This window comes from Canis lupus, chromosome 14, assembly GCF_003254725.2.
Source record: "Canis lupus dingo isolate Sandy chromosome 14, ASM325472v2, whole genome shotgun sequence".
In the NCBI taxonomy this organism is placed as follows: domain Eukaryota; kingdom Metazoa; phylum Chordata; class Mammalia; order Carnivora; family Canidae; genus Canis; species Canis lupus.
In genome coordinates, this window is record NC_064256.1 from 18,960,954 (window position 1) to 18,978,693 (window position 17,740).

Genomic DNA, 17,740 nt, shown 5'->3' on the forward strand with positions numbered 1-17,740 from the left:
CAAAATTTAAAAAAAACTCTGAGCATAATAGGGATTTAAAAATATGCAAACAGTGCAGAAGATTTATCCTTGAAATAAAGTATATGTTTTCTTTTTTAAAGTAACTACCTGGAGTTTATCAGTAGAGAAAGAAAAAAAATAAGCTGCCAACAGACAGCTCAGTGACTTTTTTTTTTTATGTCTCCTTCCTCCAGAACTAAAGATTATCCTCTCCCCTCTCAGTAATAGAAATGATAGAGAAAGAACAGAGTGCTGAAAACGGGGCTTGGAAGCAAGCCCAGCTTAGTAATGAAGAGGTGGGGCATTTTTAGTGAATAGAAGAAATTAGCAGTGAGGCACAGAGATCTGGGGATCTGGGGAGAGAGGAATAGTGCCTGGCATTGGGGTGCATATTCTAATCATCAAAGGAATTACCACATGAGAGTATAAAGAAATGGAGGCCCTGAGACTTCCCGCTAATGGATGATGAGCCTGGATGGGTTATTGAATGCAGGTACCACGATTAAAAGCGTGCAAACTTTCACCTTTTGCTCCCTGGTTATTTGGATTTCTTACTGTGAATTTTATTAATTCTTCCTCAGGGTTCCAGGTGTGGGAGGGAAAAGTCTTTGGGTACCTCCTTTCACTGGCCCATCTCTGATCACAGACTGGCTTCTGGGACTCCTTCAGTAAAGATGATAGGAAGACCAAAAAGCTGTGTTGGCCTCACATGCCTTATTATCCAGTAAGTCCAACCACCTCAGTGACAATGTGGTATATTTTATATCTCTATAGTGTAGCATTTAAATTTGGGAAATTGTTATCTCTTTGGTTTTATGGAAACTATAAATAGATTAGGATTTGGGTTCATTTTATCTTTCCTAAAGCAAACAGGCTCCAAGTCTTGTATAGTTTCTTTGGAGAAGTCAGAAGCTGAGATAGAGGGGCAAGAACTGAGAGGATCTAGAAACTGTAGGTGTAGTTCAGTCATGATGTTTCTCTGTACTTGCATAGTTTTAGCACTTGACTTTGATTAAAGACTTCAGAAAGCAATCATGTGAAGTGTTGCAAGGTGCCTTTCTCTGTTAGGGTTTTTTTCCCTTTTCTTTTTCTTTTTCTTTCTTTCTCCAAACTTTTAAACTCCAGTTATTTAACATACATTGTAATACTAGTTTCAGGTGTAGAATTTAGTGATTCATCTCTCACATACAACGCCCAGTCTCTGCTAGGGTTTTAAGTGTTTGCTTATGCTGTGGCTTTTCTGGAAATTCGATTAAGATTATCTTGTTAAAACAGATGACCATCACTTTCCTTCAGTTTTATGACCCATTGTGTATGTAGGTAGCTATTCCTTAGGTTGTTCTTATTTACATCCTGAAAATGAATGCCCATTCAGCAGCTGAAGTTAATGTCATTTACTGTTGCAGCAGCTGCTTCACCAGGTGTGAAGTGGGCAGGTTAGATATTATAGCCCTTAACAATGCATAAATCAAAAACACTATAAAATATTTTCGAAGAGAGACCTAGAGTACGAATTTAGAAACTTAGCACCTATTTAAGGAATGCAGATTTTGATATACATTTTGAGAAGTAGAGATTTGTGTTTCTTCCTCCAGATATTCTTTGAGAATACATTCTTTTCACCTTTGGCAAACATTTCTCTTTTATTAGTAGCATATGTCTGACTCCTGGTTTATTCAGAAACACTAGGGATATGGCATAATAATGTTTATCAAATTTAAGCCAGCAACCCAGTCTTACTGCTTTTGAGTTGGATGGAATATATTGACTTATCTCTCACCAAAATACAACAGAAAAAAATGCACTTGTTTTGGTAGCTGACTGAGAAAGAATATGAAATCAGTGAAAATAAGTAGAGTAACTGAGGAAATTCAGAGCTTGCCCATATTTGAGAAACTTTTGTGTTTTTCTAACAGTACAGATAAATAGCAATCTTGGGGTTCCATTGTGAGGAATTATGTTTTCAGTTTCTGGCTCAGTTGCTATATTGTGAACTATATTACTTAAAGTTCTCTGGAGAAATAGTACCAAAAGGATGCATATATTTCTATATGTATGTGTCTATCTATCAATCAAGAGATTTATTTAAAGGAATTGGCCCACATGAGCAAATCCAAAATCTAGAGGGAAAGAAGGCAGGCAGGCTGGAAATCCAGGGAAGAGTTAATGTTTAGTTTTAAGTCAGAAGACAGTCTAGAGGCAGAATTCTTTCTTAGGGGACTTCAGCTGAAGTGATGAAGTCCATCCATATTATAAAGGGTAATCTACTTTGCTCAAAGTCTATCACATCTAAAAATTACCTTCATAGCAACATCTAGGTTGGTATTTGGCTAAATAACTGCCTTTCATAATCTAGCCAAATGGATATGTGCTTTCAATTTTTTTTTTAGCCTTATTTGTTGAAAAGGCAATCCTTTCTTCATTGAATTGCCTTTGCACTTTTGTTTAAAATTAGTTGGCAGTATTTTTGGAGTCTACTTATGGGCTTCCTATTCTGTTTCATTGATATACATATTATACTTTTAGTAATATCACACCATATTACTGTTGCTTATAGAAATTTTGAGATTAGTTAAAATAAGTCCTTCAATATCGTTCTTTTCAAAATTCTTTATTCTAGTGTCTTTGTTTCCCCACATAATTTTAAAAAATGGTTGATGCCAGCAAAAATGCTTTTAAGGATTTTACTGGGATTTTGTTGAATATATAGATCAAATCGGGAAGAACTGACATCTGAACCATATTGACTTTTCCAATCTATGTACATTTATTCTACATTTATTTTAATGTTCTTTGATTTATTTAATCAGTATCATAGTTCTTCTGCATATAGAACTTGTATGGGGATCCCTGGGTGGCGCAGCGGTTTGGCGCCTGCCTTTGGCCCAGGGCGTGATCCTGGAGATCTGGGATCGAATCCCACATCGGGCTCCTGGTGCATGGAGCCTGCTTCTCCCTCTGCCTATGTCTCTGCCTCTCTCTCTGTGTGACTATCATAAATAAATAAAAATTAAAAAAAAAGAACTTGCATGTTCTTGGATAGATTTATACATAATTCACTTTTGACAATATAAATTTTTTGCTTAAAATTACTAATATTCTTACATAGGAAATCAACTGACTTTTGTATACTGATTTTGTTTCCTGAGTCCTTGCCTAACTCATTTATTAGTTCCAAGAAGTTTTTTGTAGATTCTTTGGTGTTTTCCACATAGGCAATCATGTCTGCTGAAAGAGTCTTATGTCTTCTTCTGTGATAGGTATACCTTTTTTTCCTTTTTCTTACCTTACCTAACTAGCTAAGACTTCTAGTACAATGCTGAATATGAGTGGTGAGAAAGGATATTTATGCCTTGGATCTGATGGCGAGGGTAAAGCAGTCAGTCTGTTGGCATCAAGTATGATGATAGGTTTTCTATATATATCCTTTGTTAGACTGAAGGAGCTATATTCCAAATTTTGGAATGAAAGAGTTTTAAAGTTTGTAATATAATTTGTTTTTAGTTATTGATATAATAATAGTTTTTCTTTTTCAGTCTATTAATATAATGAATTACATCAGTTGACCTGAATGTTAAACTAGCATTGCATTACTAGAATGAGCCCCATGATGTATTATTCTGTTTATATATGACTGAATTTTATTTCATATATTTTGTTAGAGATCTTTGCTTCTATGCTCATGAGTGATATTAGTTTTAGTTTTATTTTGTTGTAATGGTTTAGTCCATTTTGATATTAGGGTAATTATGACCTCATAAAATAAATTGGAAAATATTCCCCTTTTTTCTATTTTCTAAAAGATATTATGTAGAATTAGTATTATGTTTTCCTTAAGTATTTGAACAAATTCAGCAGTGAAACCATTTGGGCTTGATGTTTCTTCTTTCCCATTTGTTTTGGAAAAATTTTAATTAGAAATTTAATTTATTTAATAGAAAATTGTTAATTAGTAATTTAATTTCTTTAATAGATGTAATTAGATAACTTATCCAAGTTACTTTTTGTTCCTTGAGCGAAGTTTGGTAGTTTGTATCTTTCAAAGAATAATTACATTTTATCTAAATTTTTGAATTTATAGTTATAGAATTGTTCTTAATATTTATTATCATTTTAATGTCTGTGGATAAGCAGTGATAGCCCCTCTTTTATATTTTACATTGGTAATTTTTGTCTTTCTTTCTTTTTTCTTTGTTAGCCTAACTAGAAGTCACTTTTACTGTTCTTTGCAGATAATAATATTTCAGTTTCATTGATTTTCTCTATTTTCCTGTTTTTAACTTAATTTATTTTTATTCTCATTTTACTATTTCCTCTCTTTTGCTCGTGTTGTTTAATTTGCACTTCTTTTTATTAACTTGCATTTGCTTTCCTAGATGGAAACGTAGGATAATGATTTATTGGTAGATCTTCCTTCTTTTAAAATATATTCATTTTATGCTATTACTAGCTTTTTCAGGACTTGCTTTAGCTGCATCCTACAATTTTTTATTTGTATTTGCATTATAATTGAGTTCAAAATATTTTAAAGCTTTTCTTAATTTCCTTTTTAACCCATTGGTTATTTAGGAATGTATTGTTTGTTTTCCAAGTATTTGGGTACTTATTTAGCTTTGTTAGTGATTTTTCACTTAATTCTGTTATGGTATCAGAACATTTTTGCATAATTTATATTCTTTTATATTGCTTAAGGTTTATTTTTATGAACCAGAATGTGATCTAGCTTGGCGAATGTTTCATATGCACTTCACAAAAGTGTGCATTTTGATGTGGGTGTTTAGAGTGTTCTGTGAATATCAATTATACCAAGTTGGTTAATTGTGGTGTTCAAGAGTGTTTTATCCTTATTGATTTTTTGCCTGCTTGTTTGTGGTGGTGAAGACACCAGCTATAAAAATGGATTTACCACTTTCTCCTGTTAGTTCTATCAGAGTTTGTCTCATGCATTTTGATGCTATATTGTTAGGTGCATACATGTTTAGGATTGTTATGTGTTCTTGGAGAATTGACGCCTCTGTTACTATGTAATGTTCCTTTTTATCTCTGAAATTTTTCCTTGTTCTGAAATTGGCTTGGTCTAAAATTAATATAGGGACTTCAGCTTTCTTTGATTTGTGTTTACATGGTATAGCTTTTTCTGTCTGTATACTTTAACATTTTTTAATTGAAATAAATTTCATATAACATAAAATCTAGCATTTCAAAGTGTTCTGAAGAGTGGTTTTCAATATATTCAGTACTGTGTGACCATCAGTATTATCTAATTCCAGAATATTTTCATTACCCCAAAATAACTTCCAAGCTATTGATAGTCAATCCCAACTTTCCATTTCCTCTAATGCCTGGCAATCCCTAACTTACTTTCAGCCTCTATGGTTTTGCCCATTCTGGATATTACAAATGAATAGACTTACGTACTATGTGACATTTTATGTATGGCTTCTTTCATTTAGCATAATTGATTGTAGGGTTTTCTACTTCCAACATATTTCAGTACTCTGTTGCTTTTCATGACTGAAAAATATTTTATTGTTTGGACATATCACATATTGTTTATCCATTCATCAGTTGCTGGGCATTAGAATTGTTTCAATCTTTAGGCTAGTATGAATTATGCCGTTATGAACATTTGTCTACAAGTTTTCTGGGTGAACATATGCTTTTTACTTATAAGAGGAATTTCTGGTTCATATAGTAACTCTGTGTTTAACTTTTTAAGGAAACTGCTAAGCTGTTTTCTATAGCAGCTCTGTCCCTTTGCTTTAATCCATATACTTTATATTTAAAGTGAGTTTCTTGTAGATGACATTGATTCAGGTCTTGCTTTCTTATCTAATCTAAAAATATCTTTTAACAAAGTGCATTCAGACCATTCACATTTGTAGTGATTATTGACTGTTGGATTAGAATCTACTATCTTGCTGTTTTCTATTTGTTGCATTTGTCTTTTTTTTTTTTAAGATTTTATTTATTCATGAGAAACAGAGAGGCAGAGACACAGGCAGAGGAAGAAGCAGACTCTTTACAGGGAGCCGGATGTGGGACCCAATCTCAGGACCCCTGAATCATGCCCTGAGCCAAAGACAGACGCTCAACCGCTGAGCCACCCAGGTGTCCCTGTTTCTTCTTTTTCTGACTTCTCTCATTTCATTTAAGTATTTCTTGCCATCCCATTTTATCTCACCTATTGACTTATCATTCATATTTCATTTTAAAACTTTCAAAATACTTTGTAAATATAAACTATAGGGACAGCTGGATGGCTCAGTCAGTTAAGTGTCTGCCTTCAGCTCAGGTCATGATCCCAGCCTGGAACTGAGCCCTACATCAGGCTCCCTGCTCAGTGGGGAGCCTGCTTCTCTCTCTCTCTCTCTCTCTCTGCTGCTCCCCCTGCTTGTGCTGTCTCTCTATCAAATAAATAAATTAAATTAATAAATATAAACCATAGCATTTACACTGTATATTTTCAATTAATCCAACTCTGTCTTCAAATAGTGTTGTACTTTTTCATATGTGGTAATATAAGAGAATATTTCCAGTAATGCTATACCTTTTCATGTGTAGTAACTTAGAATATTTCTAAGCGGTCTCCATTTTCAGTAAAATTAAACTCTATCAGTAAAAATGAACTCTTCCTAGCATTTGGCAAGACCATCATCCGATACAACAACAATGAAGTGTAAGCTCATGTAAAGTAGCATACAGAACTGCTCCTTCAACTAAGTGGCTCATTTTATATAAGTTGTTACTCAGTTTGAAGATGGAGAAAATAGATTATAGATAATTATACCATATTTGAAAGCTCATTTTCATGAGTGAACTCAATTAAGGAAAATATAGCCCAGTTTTATCTAATAAATCATAGTGCAAATAATCAAGATGATCCTGTTTGTGAGGTGATTGGATCCTTAACCTTGCCCTACTTAGCTTTGTATTGCCAGTGTACATACAGTGGCAGTCACCATTGAAATAGGGTTTATTTGCTTTTTTTTTTTCTGGTATGAGGAATAAATGAGGTTCTTATCTAGAATAGAGACCAGAACAATAAACATAGGGTAAACCTAACAAAAGTGGTTGCAATATAAAGTGGTTCAGTCACATTGTAGGAGAGTTTAACAGCATTCCTTAAAACTGAATATATGTACGTACACCCTACAATCCAGTTGTACTGTTTCCATGTGTATACAAGGAGATATTTTGAATGATGTTTTGTTATTATAGTGGGATGAAATAAAAAACAGACTACATGTCTATCAATAGGCATTTAGGGTATGGGTATATGTGATAATCAAGATAGAATAAATGTAGCATATTTTTATGACGTGATTTTATATGGCAGTTAAAAGGGATGAACTAGCTCTCTATGTATCAGTGGAAATATATCTAAGTATTTTTTATGAGACTAATCAAATACCTCTTACGCATTGAGATAAAGGTAGACAAATGCTAAGAAGACGACTCATAAAGTTATAACCATTGTTAAATGGTTCCAGAGACAGAGTGGGACAAAACTGGAATTGTGTTTGATATTCAAATAAAACTTTAACTTTTATTGCAATGTTTTTTGTTATAAGCAGTAAGAAGAGTCTAAAATATACTAACACACACACACACACCAAATATCTGTGGTTTAAAATAACAAAGGTTTATTTCATACCCATGTTGCTTGTTTTCCATGGGTTGGTAGCTGTGACTATTCATTTAATTTATTTAGGGACTTCAGCTGATGGAACAACCACTTTCTCAAAATCTAGAGGATAAAGGAAACTTTCCTGGATTTTGCACTGGCAATTAAATGTTTAACCTAGAAATAGTATGTAACAGTTCTACTCACCACTAATATGCCTGAAATAATCATAGAGTGCCACTCACACATAATTGGATGAGGGAATGCCATAAGCCAAGGACATGATGAATGAGAAATATTCAGAGTGAAACATTAATGCCTACCACACAGCAGGGTGTATTTATCTATTTTTCGTATACTTGATTATTTAAAAATTGAGTGAAGTGATAATTTTGTTAATGAAAAACAGATGGCAAGTGCAAATGTATAGGCTAATATGACAATTGTATTAATTTATAGCATGAAAAACTTTGAGTAATGGGTTAATGTAACCTTTGAAAGAGTATTCTCACTAATGAGGTACAAAGATTTGTCCCAGGTCCTGAATGTTTCAGCATTTTTATGAGTGAAATGGATGAAGAGGAATTATGCAGATGGCATTCCCTTAATGGTGAACAATATTTACAATATCTTACAGTCACTACTAGTGAGAAAGGAGCCCAGGCCCTTCTGCTTTTAACCAAGATAGAATATCAGAGAATAGATTTTTAAAAAAATTTTCTTTGAGTATAGCTTACATACAGTGTTACATTTGTTTCAAGTGTACAACATAGTGATTCAATGTCTCTACATGTTATGCTGTGTTACCACAAATATAGTTACTTTCCATCACCATACTGTGCTGTGGCAGTATTACTGATTAAATCCCCTATTCTGTGCCTTATACTCCTGTGACTTACTCATTCCATAACTGGAAGCCTATATCTCCCACTCCCCTCTCTCCAATTTTCCCAAGCTCCCACAATCTTCCTCTTTGGCAACCATCAGTTTGTTCTCTGTATTTATAGGTCTGATTCTGCTTTTTAGTTTATTAGTTTTATTTTTTTAAATTCCACACAAAAATGAAATCTATTTGTCTTTCTCAGTCTGATGTATTTCATTTACCATAATACCCTCTTGGTCCATCCATGTTGTCACAAATGGCACGATCGAGGTGTAAGAAAATGGTCCAATTTCATTATTTTGTATGTACCTGTTCAGTTTTCCTAACATAGTTTATGAAGAGGCTCTTTTTCCCATTGCATATTTTTTACTGTTTTGTCAAAGATTAATTGACCATATAATCATGGTTTGTTTCTGAACTTTCTGTCCTGTTCTGTTCTTCTATGTGTCTATTTTTGTGCTACTACCATACTATTTTGATTATTGCAGCTTTGTAGAATATCTTAAAATTTGGGATTGTGATACTTCCAGCTTTATTTTTCCTTCTCAAGATTGCTTTGGCTATTTGAGGTCTTCTGTGGTTTTATACAATTTTTAGTGTTATTTGTTCTAGTTCTGTGAAAAATGCTATTGGTATTTTGATAGGAGTTGAACTGAATCTGTATATTGCTTCGGATAGTATGAACATTATAACAATATTCATTCATCCAATCCATGAACCTAGAATATTTTTTCATTTCTGTCTTCAATTCCTTCATCAGTGTTTTACAGTTTTCATAGTATAGGTTTTTCACCTCCTTGGTTAAATTTATTAATAGGTATTTTATTGATTTTGGTGCAATCATAAATGGAATTGTTTTCTTAATTTCTCTTTCTGCTAGCTTCAATTTCCTTCATCAGTGTTTTACAGTTTTCATAGTATAGGTTTTTCACCTCCTTGGTTAAATTTATTAATAGGTATTTTATTGATTTTGGTGCAATCATAAATGGAATTGTTTTCTTAATTTCTCTTTCTGCTAGCTTCTATTATTGTATAGAAATGCTATCAACTTCTGGGTATTAATTTTGTATTTTATAACTTTACTGAATTCATTTATTACCTGCAGTAGTTTTTTGGTGGAGTAGGGTTTTCTGTGTATAGTATCATGTCATATGCAAATAGTGACAGTCAAAACTGCTCCTTTACCATATGGATGCCTCTTATTCTTTTTTCTTGTGTGATTCCTGTGGCTAGGACTTCCAATGCTATGTTGAATAAAAGTGGCAAGAGTGGACATCTTTGTCTTATTCCTGATCTTAGAGGAAAAGCATCAGAGAACAGATTTCCCTTCCCACCTAAAACAAGTAAAAACCTGTACATAATAAAATAAATAATAATTTTCCAAACTTTAGAGATAAGACTACAAAGGCTGATCACACCTAAGACACGAGAAGTGAATAGGATGAATCCTATGTTTAACCCAGTATACCACCTTGAGATATTTACCAAGTTGTGGCTCAAGAAGAGGAAATTTAAGTAGGGCTCAGCAGTCCCACTGGTTAAGGAAGAGAATCTCAGAATTTTCAGAGACCAAGGGAACTAGAGTTCATTGGAAAAGTACTAAAGAGTAGAAATTTGAATAGAGACAGATATCTGGATAATATTTGGAAGATTACTGGTAGGTAGATATGTACAAGGGCTCTTCCCAAGGTTTGGAAAGAATTACCAAAAATAACTAGAAGAATAGTACCCAGGGATCACTGCAGACAAGAATGGTGCATTTTTCCATCAGTTAGACTGCGGAAATTCGTAAGTCATAGTTCATTGGATAGAACTCAGAAAGAGCTTGCCTTAATCATGTAGAGTAATTAGATCTGGACTAGTCTTGATCTCATCTTCAAAGCAAAATCTAAAGTAACCAAACTATTTCCAAATAACTACATCCCAGAACAAAGCTCAAGAATAGAAATAATAATATATTCAGCATCCAGTAAGGTAAGATGCATAGTATTTGACACCCAATCAAAAACTACGAGGCATGCCCAAAGAAAGGAAAACTCATTCTGTAAGGAAGAGAAACCTCAGTCAATTGAAACCAACCCAGACCTGACATAAATGTCAGATATAGCAGACAAAGATATTAAAGCAGTTATTATAACTGTGTTCCATGTGTTCAGAAAGTTAAGGAAAAGATTGAACATGTTAAATATGGACATGGGTTTACATGCAAAGACCCAAGTCAGACTTCTAGAGATGAAAAGTACAAAGTCTGAGAGGATAAATATTCTAGATGAGTTTAAAGGATGATTAGATATTATAAAGGAAAGATTACTGAACTTGAAGATACAACAGCAGAAATAATCTTAAATAAAACATGTGGAGGGGGAAAAACTTCAGAAGAATCAAAATAAGTTGACAGAATATTTGTAAGCTATAGGATAACTTTAAACAGCCTGATAGATATTTAATTAGAGTATTGGAAGGAGCATCAAGTGGAAACAGGATGGAAAAACATTTTGAAGAAATAATGGTAATTTTTAAAAAATTGATGAAAATTACATATATCAACAGATTGAAAAGGCTTAAGAAATCCCAAGGCATATCGTGATTTTTTATCAGAAAGAATACAAGATAGAATATGGTGGAGCAGCATCTGTAAAGTATTGAAGAAGAAGAAAGTCAACCAAAAATTCTATATCCATCAAACACATCTTTTTAAAAAACAAAAGTAAAATAGATTTCCAAAGCAAAAGAATTCCTTAGCAGCAGATCACACTATGACAAAGGAATTCTTTTAGTCAGATGGAAAATAATACCAGATGAACACATGGATCTACAAAAAGGATCAAAGAACTTAGTAAATCGTAACTGTGAATATACATAATGCTTTTCTTATTATTTAAATTTATAGAAAAGACTATTGATTCTTTTAAAGAAGAATGATTAAAAACATAGTGAAGGGGTCTATAACCTATAGAAGAAAATAAATCAGGCCTGATATATAGAGTCTATATGGTAGAGTAGTACCACCTGGAAGTTAAGTGTGCAGCAGTATAGCACTCCATGGTTGGCCAAAGGGAGTATAGGAAAGGGAAATTGCCATATCTATGATCTTATATTGATTTCTTGAGATAAGACTTGGAAAGAGCAATATTTGAAAATATAGATCAATTGATCAATAGATGATAGATAATTATATCTACTAAATGAGTGGACTTTTCAGGATGAACAGAATGTGAAGATATTTATATTTCATGCACATGTATACCAGTCATCCAATTCAGAGGAGGTTCTAAATAATTAGGTGGACATAATGATATCTTTTCTCTGCCCTTCCAGAGGGCTAGTTGCAGGCTAGCTTGTTAATGGTGACTTTGCTGACCTTTACTCTCCCATCCTTCCAATTTAATGTAAATCTACAATTCCCTTTATTATAATGATGTATACATGGGATGCAGAGAGGGGTTTCTGTCCTGGTGACTAAACTCTGACAGATACAACAACATATCATAAAGATAAGAAGTATGAAATATTACATTTAGAGGCTTAGCTCCAATTGCAAATTTATAGAATAAGAACGATAGAACTTAACAGCATGTTTGAATATCGTGACTCTTTAATTATTAGAACTTCAAGTTGTGTGAATAGTGCAGTATGTCTGTTAGAAATATTTTTACTCCCCTTTATATTTTTTAGAGCAATACCTAAAGTAAACCAATCTCTTTTAGAGGCTATGACTGAATAGACACACAGATGTAGGTTAAGAGTACAAGCTAGGCCATGAACTGAGCTATTCAAAGTCCTTTGAAGTCCTACAAATACAAATACGTATTTGTATTTGCAGGACTATCATATGGAAGAGGTTTGAATTTTTAATATTAATATAATAAAGGCATAGGACTAACACCAACCAAAAACTTTATCATTCTCGAGGCAAGTAACACAAATCTAATATGTGCATTTACAAATCAGTGGAGGTCTCAAATAGTTTTCTTCCCTTTCATTCCTCCTTTCATTGAACAATCATGTATTCACTAAGTTCTGTGTTTCTTCTTCCAAGTATAGCTTTGCTGTGTCTACTTCTCACCACCTCTGCATCCTCCACTCTAGCCCAAGCCACCATCCCAGAAAATGGCAATAGCCCCTGGCTAGACTCCTCATATCCATTCCCAGTTTCTTACTTATTCTTTTCAGAGCCCCTAGAAAGGTAATTTAAAATATGAATTGCAGGGTACCTGGCTGTCTTAGTCAGAAAAGCAAGCAACTCTTGACCTCAGGATTATGAGTTTGAGCCTGATGTTGAATGTAGAAATGACTTAAAATAAATAAATAAAATTTAAAAATTAAATAAATAAAAGTTTTAAAAATATGAATTACATCTTTTGATCTTACCACTTTCCCACTGAAAACTTTCTTGTAGCTTCCCGTTTCTCCTAGGATAAATTCTATGTTCCTTGACAATATATACAAGACCCTTCTTTTAACCTGTCTCTGCCTTTTTTTTTTTTTTGCCATACTTTGCACTGATCTCTCCCTCCTTTAGTATTTTCCTGATATGCTGGCCTCCTTTATTTAAATATGCTGAGCTCTTTTCTGCACCATGGACTTCCCATGATGTTTCTTCTTCCTGGAACAATACTCCTCTGACCTTTTTTCTCCTTCGTACTTCTTACGAAGTGTCAATTTAAATTAGTGGCTCTCTACCAGCAGTGGTTTGATAGTACCTTGAAACAATTTTGGTGGTTACTGCTGGGATGGTGCTTCTGGCATCTACTTAGGTTGAGGTCAGGAAACTGCTAAACATTCTACAATGTAGAGGACAGCTCTCTTCCACAAATAATTGTCCAACTGAAAATGTCAGTAATGCTGGAATCGAGAAACTCTGGTTCATTTGAGACTTCCTCAGAGTTTTCACTTAACATAAAATTAATTCACTTTTTTTCTCTCATACCATGCTCAGCAACTCATCTAAATTTTGAGTTATGTATTTAGTTCATCTGTTTGCTTAATGCCTGTTTTTCCCACTAGACTGTGAATTCTATGAGAACAGGAAACCTATCCATTTTGTTTTCCTGTCGTGTAGTCAGTGTGTGGCACAATATCTGGCTACAGAAGCAATCAGTAGTAATTGTTCAATGAATTATTAAGTGAGTTTTATTACTAAATAGGGCACTATTTTAGAAATCAGGTGTAAATAGTCATTTAACATGTGGTCATTCAAGTCCAGGAAAAATGTAGCAGAGGACTATGTCATACAAATAACCAATTACAGTGCAGAGAAGACTAAAATAACATCCTAAATGGAGTTTAAAATAATGTGCTGGATAAATTCAGAGGAAGGAAGGAATAATTACCATGAATTTGGGTTTAGGGAAGATATTATTTCCGTTACCATCATTTTTTGGATAATTGCTGACTGACTCACAAAGTAAGGTTACTTTTCTGATCTGTGAGGTGACACATGGCTTATCTCAACCATATTACCAAATGCTTATTTCTTAGAGACTTTGTAGTATTAATTTTCCCCACAGCTGCAAATGGGAAATTTGAATTTCATGGGCTTAGAATAAAAATTCTATCTTGCGATGATCATTTTAGTATATTTCCGAAACTAATTATGATGTTGTGGAAAGCCCAAAACTCTCTTCATCCTGGATCCCAATTCCTAGACACTGATAGGATGCAATCACAGATGATTTCAAATATGATAAGATTTATAATTGGCAAGTTAAGGGACACCTGGGTGACTCAGTGGTTGAGCGTCTGCCTTTGGTTCAGGTGTGATCCTGGGTCCTGGGATTGAGTCCTGCATCAGGCTTCCTGCAGGGAACCTGCTTGTCCCTCTACCTGTGTCTCTTCCTCTCTCTCTGTGTCTCTCATGAATAAATAAATAAATAAATAAAATATTTTAAAAAATCGGCTAGTTAATATCACTTCCAATGTGGAAATTGAAGGATACATGAGTCAAAATTGAGTTAGGGTTATGCATTGTGTGTGTGTACTTGTGTGTGTGTGTGTGTGAGAGAGAGATAGAGAGAGACAGAGAGAGAGAGATACACACATGCATATCCATGTGCAGACCCATATACACATGCACATAAACATACATGAACATCTCCAACCACAGATAAGCAACAAGCCCTTGTACTTGAGACTAAGTAAACAGTTTTTTGGCTCTTCAGGATTTTGGGGTTCTGCACTTCTGTTTTCTTTAAGGTACTAGCTATTTTGATTTTTGATCCCCGATTTAAACTGGGCCTGTAACATTACCTGGAAATGAAGTGTTTTTCTCGCAGTCTCCCACTCTCTACACAAGACATTCAAGCAACTTTTTGCTCTCATTAAAGTTGTGACACCATGTTTGTGTGTGTGTGTGTGTGTGTGCTTTAACTCAGCCTGCATGTTGCAGAGAAAGCAGAAGCCATTGGTCGTGATCCCAGAACCACCCTAATACAACTTGTCACAGCCAGATCTGCCAACTTAGTTGTACCTTCCTTATGCATTTCCATTACACCCAGTGGAGGAATTATTTTTCTTTCTTCCTAAGTCAAATTTCCTGGTATGCTCAGAATCTCCTTCCTTCCCTGCTTTTCACTCTCCTGGTGATCTTATACTGCTGATATATATTCAGAACCTCCCTCTGTACTAGATATTTTTCATCCTCTTTTATTTTTTTTAAAGATTTTATTTTATTTATCCATGAGATAAATGAGAGACAGAGAGAGAGAGAGAGAGAGAGAGAAAGAGAGGCAGAGACACAGGTAGAGGGAGAAGCAGGCCCCATGTAGGGAGCCCAACGTGGGACTCATCCTGGGTCTCCAGGACCAGGCCCTGGACTGAAGGCGGCGCCAAACTGCTAAGCCACGCAGGCTGCTCTTCATCTTCTTTTAAATTGTTGGACCTCATATTCTCCTCTAGTTTGTTTCTCTCTTGCTCACTTCATAGTCAATTTTTTTTTGGGGGGGGGCATTCCTACATCTTCATCTCTCATTCATTCCTCATGTCAGTCCAATATGACTGCTGCCCCAGTCACACCTGTGGAAATGTCCTCCAAGTGACAGGATGTAATGGACACTCCTTCTGGCCTCTCAGCAGCCTTATTAATAGCTAAACACTTACTCTACTTTAAAATACTCGAATCCCTTGACTCCATGCCATTGTCATGGCTTTGTTAGTACTACTCTGTCTACTTTCTTTTACTAGACTTTAATCTGTAGGAGTCCTGATGGCTTCACCCTAGTCCTTCTTATCTTCTCTCTCTACTTGATCTTACTTATTGATTTTTACCACTTTGGTGACTTCAGTTCCGTCTATATAGTTATTATTGCCAACTGTATCTCTCCAGCTCAAGTTTATCTTCTGAGCTCCAGAACAAAATACCAAACATTTTATTCTAAATCTCTACCATATCCTCCACATGAGTCCTTCAAAGCTACCATGCCCCGAACTGAAGTTTTGATTTTTCTACTTCCTATGCTCTTACCTCAAAATGGCACCCACAACCGACCACAGGAATCAATGAATCATTCTTGATGTTTTCTCTATATCAGCTTCCATATATAATCACACACTATATATTATAAAGTCTACCTATTTAGTATTTCTAAAAAGCTTCACTTCCCTTTATTGCTTTTATTCTACCTAAATCTGAGCCACTGTCATCTCTTGTCTCAACCAATGCATTCTCTTCCCGTGACAGTCTTGTTTTCACTCTTATCACCTCTGGTCCATCCTCTGGAGCAGAGCATAGTATCTGGTGCAGGATGTCCGATGAATGGTGAATGGTGAACATGAATGGTGCCTCCCTGAGTTGCATGGCTCAGATCTGAAGTAATTTTCTACAAATAAAAAACAAATATGATTCTATTCCACTTACATTTTAAAAACTCAACTTACCTGTAGAACCCTTCATGATCTGACCCTGCCTCCCTCCTTACTATGCTTCTGCCATACAAAGTTTTTTCTTCCTTGAATGCTCTAAACTCCCCTTTAGGGGAAGCCTTTGCATATACCATTCCTTCTTCCTGGGAATATCTTTCTCTGACTAGTCATCTGGATACATTCTACTTAGTTTTCATGTCTTTGCTTAAGGATCATTTCTCTGTGGGAGAATTTCCTGACACCTCATATTAGTTAAGGTTTACTCAATAGAAACTTTCATAGACACTATTTTTGCTTCTAACGTTTGTTGCAATTGTAAGCTTCATAGGGCAGAAAATGTCTGCCTCATTTATCTATATATCTCCAGTGGCAAAACAAGAGATAATAAATATTTGTTTAAGTGAATGAAATATTTGAACTTTCGATGAAAACAGCAACTAAATTATTTGTATAAAGCATTTACTTTCTGTCATGAATTGATTGTACTGGCTGCTTATATAGTCAGAAGTAATCATTTAATTGCAAAACTGTATTTTATCCCATGCCTATTAAGCAAATAAACCTATCTAAAGATGATTCTAAGTGATATTTCAGACAGACTTAGTTTCAGAAAATGCAGCTAGAGTAACTTGTTTTATCTCTTAGGTCTTTGTTAAGTGACACCATGGTATAAAAGAATATACTTAAGGAGATCTCCATAAAAGATTTGCAATTAATCCAGTGGACACTTTTGAAATTACATCTGTATTTTCAGAAAATTGTATGGCTTAGAAAAATAACATCATCTAGATTGTATGCGAGTGCAATTTGATATCCTCATAGTTAGAATTACTGAGTCTTTACCAACTGTGAAAGCAAGTAAGACAGTGAGTAATAGGCAAGCAATAAATATATCAGAGGATCTTATTGAACACAGCCTTGGGATTCTGTTTTGCTGGAGGCATAGGAATTTCAGAAGCAGTGAAATGTTTTTGATTTAAGTAATTGCTCTATTGGATTTATCTCATTTATCTCAAAAGTGAAATGCCAGTTTATAACTTCTCCAAAGAAGTTGCTTGAAGTTAAAAAACAAAACTATGTAATATGATAGATTATAAATCAGGTATATTGAATTTTTATCCCAGCTCTGACAATTGCAGTGATGATATAGAATAGCCTAATATCTGAGCTTTTGTTTTCTAACACATGAAATGGACATATGAATGTAAATCTCACTTACTACACAGTGCTATTATTTCAACTAAATCAAAAACAAAAATTACTTGGCATAGCACACAATGTTCTTTTCAACTCTGTTGAAACAGGCTTCAGATGACTTCTACGTCATCTGTCAGCCTTTTTACCCACCTCCTTTCTCCCCTAACTGCCCC

General features: G+C 34.5%; 1 protein-coding gene and 1 long non-coding RNA gene across 32 annotated transcripts in view; one reads left to right on the plus strand and one right to left on the minus strand.

The window, feature by feature from the left end:
* Nucleotides 1–16,021, minus strand: part of LOC118350574 (uncharacterized) — a 69,018-nt gene extending 52,997 nt beyond the window's left edge. The window contains exon 1 of the long non-coding RNA XR_007401999.1: nt 15,973–16,021. This is a non-coding gene — a long non-coding RNA (uncharacterized LOC118350574). The remainder of the gene's footprint in view (nt 1–15,972) is intronic.
* Nucleotides 1–17,740, plus strand: part of GNGT1 (G protein subunit gamma transducin 1) — a 346,832-nt gene that overhangs the window by 117,469 nt on the left and 211,623 nt on the right. The window lies entirely within an intron of this gene.